Below are 7,732 nucleotides of genomic sequence, written 5' to 3'. Positions count from 1 at the left end.
AGTGTTCATGTGTGACTATGTGGTGGAGATAATGATAAGAATGTAGGTGTTTATCTCCACATTTTTATTAAATATTTTCAATAGTGTTTAAATGAAATGTGCACAGGAGGTAGTATGCTACATCTGGTATTGCTTTTGATATTAATAGATTCCCAGGTATTTACAATATGTCTACCTATTTCCTTGGCAGAGGTAAACATTTCTAATTCTTCCATTATTTTTAGTATCCCTAGATTCTTTTTTTGAGAAAAAAAATCAAAGCAGAAGAAAGTTCGTAGGAGAGAACTAATAGCCTATTCCAAATAAAATTCCTTTTCTGCAGTGGGTTTGCCATGACAGCACAGGTGCAGTGAAAACCATCACTAAATCAAAGGCAGCATGGGAAAGGAAACGATTCTCATTGATATCCTTGTCATTGGATTCATAGATTCAAGCAAGTCCACTACTACTGGCCATCTCATTGACAAATTTGGCGGCACTGACAAAGAACCACTAAAAACTCTGAGAGGCAGGCTGCTGAGATGGGGAAGATTCCTTCAAATATGCCTGGGTCTTGGATAAATTGAAAGCCAAGTGTGAGTGTGGTAAACCCATTGACATCTCCCTGTGGAAATTTGAGATGAGTAATTATTATGTGACTATCACTGATGCTCCTGGACACAGAGACTTTATCAAAAGCATGATTGCAGGCACATTTCAGGCTGACTGTGCTGTTCTGATTGTTGCTGCCATTGTTGGTGAATTCAAAGCTGGTATCTCCAAGAACGGGCAGACCCATGATCATGCCCTTCTGGCTTACATGCTGGGTGTGAAACAACTAACTGTCAGTGTTAACTAAATGGATTCCACTGAGCTAACCTTCAGCCAGAAGAGATACAAGGAAATTGTTAAAAAATTCAGCACCTTCATTAAGCAAATTGGCTACAATCCTGACATGGTGGGTTTTATGCTAATTTCTAGTTGGAATGGTGACAGTATGCTGGACCTAAGAGCTAATATGCCTCAGTTCAAGGGATGGAAGGTCTCTCATAAAAATGACATTGCCTTTGGAACTACACTGCTTGAAGCTTTGGATTACATACTTGCACCAACTCACCCAACTGACAAACTATGGGGCTGCCTCCCCAGGATGCCTCCAAAATTGGTGGTATTGGTACCATCCTGTGGGAAAATCTCCACTTAGTCTATGGGATATAAGGTTTGGCGCTTGCAAACCTGGCATGGTGGTCACCTTTACTCCAGTCAATGTAATAATTAAAGCAAAGACCGTTGAAATGCACCACTTTGAGTGAAGCTTTTCCTGAGGACAATGCGGCCTTCAAGAACATTTCTGTCAAAGATGCCTGTCATGGCAGTGTTGTTTGTGACAGCAAAAATGACCCACTGATGGAAGCAGCTGGTTTCACTGCTCAGGGGATTAACCTGAACCATCCTGGCGATATTGGTGCTAGCTCTAACCCTGTATTGGACTGTCCCACAGCTTACATTGCTTACAAGTTTGCTGAGCTGAAAGAAAAGATTGATTGCCAGGCTGGTAAGAAGCTGGAAGCAGGGCTCAATTTTATGAAATCTGGTGATGCTGCCATCATTGACGTGGTTCCAGGCCAGTTCATGTGTGTTAGAGCTTCTCTAACCATACACTCCTGGATCATTGCACTGTTTGCAGTATGAGACAGACAGTTGCTGTAGGTATTGTCAAAGCAGTGGACAAGAAGGCTGCTGGAGCTGGTGAGGTCACCAGATGGGCACAGAAAGCTCAGAAAGCTAAATGGACATTTATCCCCAACACCTGCCACCCCAGGCTTAATCAGTGGCAGAAGCCCAGTCTCTGAACTGTTTCTCTCAATTGGCCATTTAAATTTAATAGTGAGAGACTGGTTACTGATAACAATGCATCATAAAATCTTCAGAAAGGAGAATGCTTTGTGGACGATTTGTGTGTGTGTGTGTGTGTGTGTGTGTGTGTGTGTGTGTGTGTGTGGCAGTTCTTAAATAGTTTATAAGATATGTATTTTTAATGAAAATAACTTGGCAAAAATCTGTCAAATTTTGAGACCTATTAAAACAAGATTTAATAAGAAACAAAAGCAAGAACCCGAAAAGGTCCTTGAAAGTTTATTTTTAGCCTACTCCCATGATTAAAAAAATGAATTTTTCTAAATTTTCTGTCAAAAGATCTTAATGTTTCAGCTACATTAAACTGGTTATTTACTTGATTCTGGTTGTGGCATCTCCATTTTGTGACAAGCAGTTATCTTTTTTCTTTCAAAAATATTTTTGTGACCTGTAATCTGTATATCAACCACCTAGTTAGATACTTAAATTAATTTCAAATTGTTTTGGTATGTGGTCAGCTATTCTCATTTTTCTCAAACAAAGTGACAATATTTTTGAAGGAAAGGAGACTTTCTATGCCTTGTTTTCCAAGCTTTCCAGCTTAAAAACACAGCATTAATTACAAAGCGGGCAACCAGTGAATAATTGCTGTTTTCAAGCTTAAAAGTTAGATCATCAAATTGCTGTTTCATGTGTGTGAGTTCCACCTTTGCCTTGAATGGATAGAAAATGTGGTGAGTTTCATAAACTTACTGATAAAACTGGTTTCTTCTCGTTTGAAATATGCCATTGTTCCTTGGAGAAACAGAGAAAGCTAAGCAAACATGTTGTCCAGTAAATATCTAACTAGAACCAAAACTTGGGTGGAATATCAGTGAAAAAAGGAAACAAGTAAGAGGAAAAACTAATGTAAAGAAGATTAATCAAAAGACATTGATCAGGAATAAAGATAAAAGAGAATTATTGACATCATAAAGAGTAAACCAATATAAAAAGAAGAAGGTGTAAGACCTATAACCTAAAACCATGGATTGGTAAGTGGACTAGGGAGCTTACAAAACTTACACTATGATACCGACTCTTCAGTCTGCATACTTCCTTAATTATAAATAGAAAATAAAAATTAATTTCAATGAGTGTCTTTCATGAAGTGTAAGGATACATAATAAATTAGAACTTCTGATCCAGTGTTGTTTTATTTTATCAATCTAATGTTTAGTGAAGTGACTTAACAGAAAAGTAGGAAGTGTTCTAAAAAGCTTCAGAATTATATCTACTTGGTGAAGAAGATACTATAAGACTCCAAATTACCTGAAGAATGATTCTGCAGTCACTTATTGTCTTACTATTCATATAAACATTACAAAAAATCATAGAGATTCAAAAGAACTGAGATTACTGTCATTACCTCTGAATCCATTATAGGATACAGCATTTCCAATAAAGAGTGTTAAAGAATCTAAGTGGCTTTTCCTAGAACTGGAAGTAGATGAAAGGGACAGTAGGAAATTGATCTAAGTTAGTCTGTTCCTAATTTTCATTTATCTTCTATAAGAATGCTTTTTAAAAATTTGAACTGATTTATCCAGATATCATTCTTCACTATCTTTAAGTTCAAATCAGTTTGCACCAGGAGACATTATTATACTTTTTAGGAGCATTTTAATATTTTGTTAGAGTTTGGTATTTTATTTATGATTGTTTTTTCTTATCCCTGACATATTTACTAAAATGTAAGCACTTTTTTGGTTTAGATATAATGCTCATAGCCGATTCATTTTTACACTGTCACATGTTCCTGATTTAATTAGATAACACTTGAAACTGAAATACTAGAGACAAAAGTCAGAAAAAGAGAGACAGACAGTCAAAGAGACAGATACAACCAGAGAGGCTGCGACACAGAAAAAGACACAGAGCAAAACAAAGAATATGGAAGGAAAAATAAAGAAAGAAGAGGAGACTTATTAGGTCAGATGCTTACAGACACGGGGATAAAAAATCAGCAACAAGCAGAATACAGTGTTGACTTCAAGAAGCTGGCATAGTGGAAAGCAATACAGAAAACACACAAATAACTTATCAAGAAGAGAAAATAAAAGAAAGAAAAGGGACTTGTGAGAAATTCAATACAGAAAATAAAATGTGGTAAAGAGATGTGCTTTTATTTGTGCTGTCAATGATTGAACAAAGTTTGTGAAGAGTGTTCTAGAAAGAGATAATATAAAGTACTAAATTGTGGAAATGGAAATATAGATGGAATTAACCAAGAAATGGAGAGAATAGTATGAAATGAGGAAAGATGAAAGAGAGAAGTCACATAAGGCGGTTCTGCTGGAGCAGAGTTACAATTAGAGAACAATAAAAACACATAGATGGATGTTAGGCATTTGACTGACCTCAGATTTCCAAGAACTGAAATGCCTTTAGACTAAGATATGGCAGAAAGCAAAAAGCTTAGAGGAATTTTAGTTATATTTGGAGTCAAAATGAGGAACTTTCACAGAATTTTGTTGTTATATCTGAAGAAAGGTAGAAATCAAACATTCAATGTATAATAAATTATAATTCAAAAATGTCTGTATAATGATTCATATCATTATAATGTATGTATGTAATGTATAATGTATGTATCATTATAATGTACCTAAAATATATACATATTATTATGTAATAATTAAATTTTATGTGCATTATATGTAAAATTACATATATATATATATATATATATATATATATATATATAATTTAAAAAGTCAAAGGAGTCATACAATTTTGACTTCAGAAATATTTGCCTGGTGATTCCATTTACTGAGATGAGGAATTCTGTGTAACAATTTTCTAGGGAAATCCCAGAATTTTTTTTTATCATATTGGCTACCTAATATAAATAAGTAAAAGAGTAAATAAGATCCAAAATGTACAATAGATATTGTGAAAATGAAAGCAAAAGAAAGTTCTCAAAATGATAGCACAACTTGGGTGGGGAAAGAGCAAGGAATGCAGGGAAATGTGTACATTTATATCTGTGTGTATGTAAATATGTACAAGATAGACAATTATGCTACTAATCTCTGTTAGCTCATCAAAAAAGTTTGTACTTTCATTGTGTGATTGTTTGATCATTTTTTCATGCCTAAATCTTGTAATCGGAACTACTTTCAAGATAATAATATGCAATATAGTAAATAATTTCTATTTTTTGAAAATCTATATCATTCTTATCTTGTTTTGTTTCTAAAATTAAAAAGCAGTTCTAATGAACATCAGTCACTTAGTTGCAAGTGAAGCAAACCCATCCCAAACAAATTGCCTGTGTCTCTATGTATTGTGTAGAAAATCATTATTAAAAGTAGCTCACAACAAACCCTTATTGCATATTTCCTTGGAATCTGTCATCTCAGCAGGGCTTACCTGGTTTTTCTAAATATAGCAGTCATAATGGTGACCAGGCTTAGATTCTCATCTGGAACCTCAGCTAGAATGTTCCGCATATAAGTTCAGACAGTTTGTTGGCAGATTTTATCGCCATAAAGATGTGGTGTTGATGGAAGCTTTTTTCTTCAAATCTATAAGGAGAGATAAACCTGTTAGTAAGTATGCTACTAAAATGGATCTTCTACAATGACACATGATTAGAGGTGGCTTAGAAACATGTCACAAGTCCTCACAGACAAATGGAATGGGTTGGTGATCACTAATTGTGATATGTCAACTTGACTTGAGAAAGAATCACTTGGCAAATTAGTAGATGCTGAATGTCTTAGTGGATTATTGACATGTAGACCAGCAAAGTAAGTGGGAGGAGACTTATTGTGGATGTAGGTAGTACCAACCCATAGGCTTGAACCTTGGAAAAAACAAAACAAAACAAAACAAACAAAAGAAATAGAAACAAAGAAAGGTAGAAGAAAGTGTTTTCTTTTGTGAGAGTTCCTGTCTTTGTCATTGCCTTTGCAGATTTGTCTCCAGGTTCTTCAACCTTTCAGAAACACTTTTCAGTCTTCCAATGCAGACTCACACCAGAGACTCTAGAGAGCTTCCAGATCTTTGATAGTTGCTTGCATTGCCTGCACCTTCAATGCATGAATGGCCATTGGACCCTTCCACCTTTCATCCTCGCCCTCTCAGTACACAGTGCAGGGATACTTTGGAGTTTGAAGTAATTTGCAGAGATCATGACAGTTAAGAGCATAAAGGCAAATTGAGTTCTGTGTAGGAAAAAAGACCACAGACATTACCTGAAAGTTGTGGATTACTTTGATGACTGTCTTCATTTCTTTCCCCTGTTGAACAATCCCTTTGCCTTCCTTAAAGTTTCTGAGCACCTCCACAACAAAGTTTTGGAGTCCTTTTTGTCTTTAAAACTATCCAACCCTGTGTATTTGTTTCAGTTGATACTGGGAACCAAATTACTTAGTTCATGTTTGACTTTATAATTTAAATTACAGCCAAGGCTTCATTTTGGAGCACGATGAGGAAAGATTTTGCAAACACTTTACTGAAGATGTCTTCCTGGCCGCCTCCTGGGGTAAAGTTGAACCTCAGTACAATGATTAATGGGAGGAAATCATATTAATATGAGGAAGAGGTAATAGATTGATGATTGGTAAGAACAGATTAAAAGATAACAAAATAATTCCAACAGAGAAGTCAGCCAAAAAATACGTGCCTTTATTTGGGATTTTCGGCAAAAGCAAAATACCTGAGAAACTGTCTTAGTTGGTGAAGCTTTGTTATGGCTAGTGATTCAATATGTTAAGGACAAAATCTTGGTTGCCAAATTGAATTGAACAGATCTTCCTGTGAATGGAATATGATCCTTGTCTGATCAGAATCTCTTTAAAGCTTGGGTAACTGCAAAATGGATTTAAGATAAAGAATACTCAGCAAATGGAAATCAGTGCTGAATTATAGATCAAATGTTAGATACTGCAGATATTTCTAGATTCTTATTCACTCTCTGATTTCTTGATTTGAATATTATGCTAAACATAATTTTTAAATTTTTGTTTATTTTACAACTATCTAGCATTGTTTACCCGGTTACCTTTTTACCAAGGAGAAAAGGGTCCAAACAAGGTCATAGTGGAGACTGAGAGTATCAGTGTAAGTTTTTGGCTTATTTAAACTCAAGCATATTTGAGGATGTCTAATGCACATATGGCATTATCCTGAGAAAAGACATTTTATCTACCTCATTTTGGAGAACAAAATAATGACATGGAGATAGTTTGTTTTCTCTTTCTGCAGTTACTCCAGTACTTCAAAAAAGATCAATGAAAGAAGACTTACACATAAAACAGTGTTTCAGAAGAAAGAACACGAATCCTGGACAGCTATTTGTGATCTATTTATTTATTAAAATGGTAGATAGACTAAAAAATTAACATCACCTGTTACAAAAATAAAACAGAGAACACACACTGATTCAAAAAGAGCTAAGTTATAGTCCCAAAGGGAGCTAAGGTAGTTTAAGGAAAACCTTGCACCATCTTGGCAGGGAAAGCATGAGGAACAAACTTATGGAAACAACAACTGCCTCCTTCATGAAGTCTAGAGGATTTTCTAAGTGGAAAATATAATTTGCGCAGGTGCTCCCTAACAATCAAGACCCACAGATGAATGCCAAAGAGATTTATCAGATATTGCAGAAAACAGAGATTGGAAAGCTATTTAAATTACCAGGATTTTATTCATGGGAGAAAGCCTGGGCTTGCTTAAAGGTGAAAGGCAATGTGAGAAGTGCAGGTATGAATCAAGGCATGCAGCTGTGTCCTCAAGAGACTTGGAATCTGGAGCAAACTAACACTTGGTCCTTAATTTATGCCTATGATAGCATTATTATTTGAGCAAGAGTTAACCTCGATGGGAATGATGAGAAAATACTATTGGT

At 35.3% G+C, this 7,732-nt stretch overlaps 1 pseudogene; it reads left to right on the top strand.

The window, feature by feature from the left end:
- The first annotated feature begins 378 nt into the window (after nt 1-378).
- LOC100728367 (elongation factor 1-alpha 1-like) lies at nt 379-1,832 on the top strand (annotated as a pseudogene).
- Nucleotides 1,833-7,732: the final 5,900 nt, after the last annotated feature.

Source organism: Cavia porcellus, unplaced genomic scaffold (assembly GCF_034190915.1).
Source record: "Cavia porcellus strain 051 isolate PalLab524CR breed Dunkin Hartley unplaced genomic scaffold, mCavPor4.1 scaffold_21, whole genome shotgun sequence".
Taxonomy (NCBI): domain Eukaryota; kingdom Metazoa; phylum Chordata; class Mammalia; order Rodentia; family Caviidae; genus Cavia; species Cavia porcellus.
The sequence above is the reverse complement of the archived record's forward strand: the minus strand, read 5'-3'. Positions and strand labels throughout refer to the sequence as shown.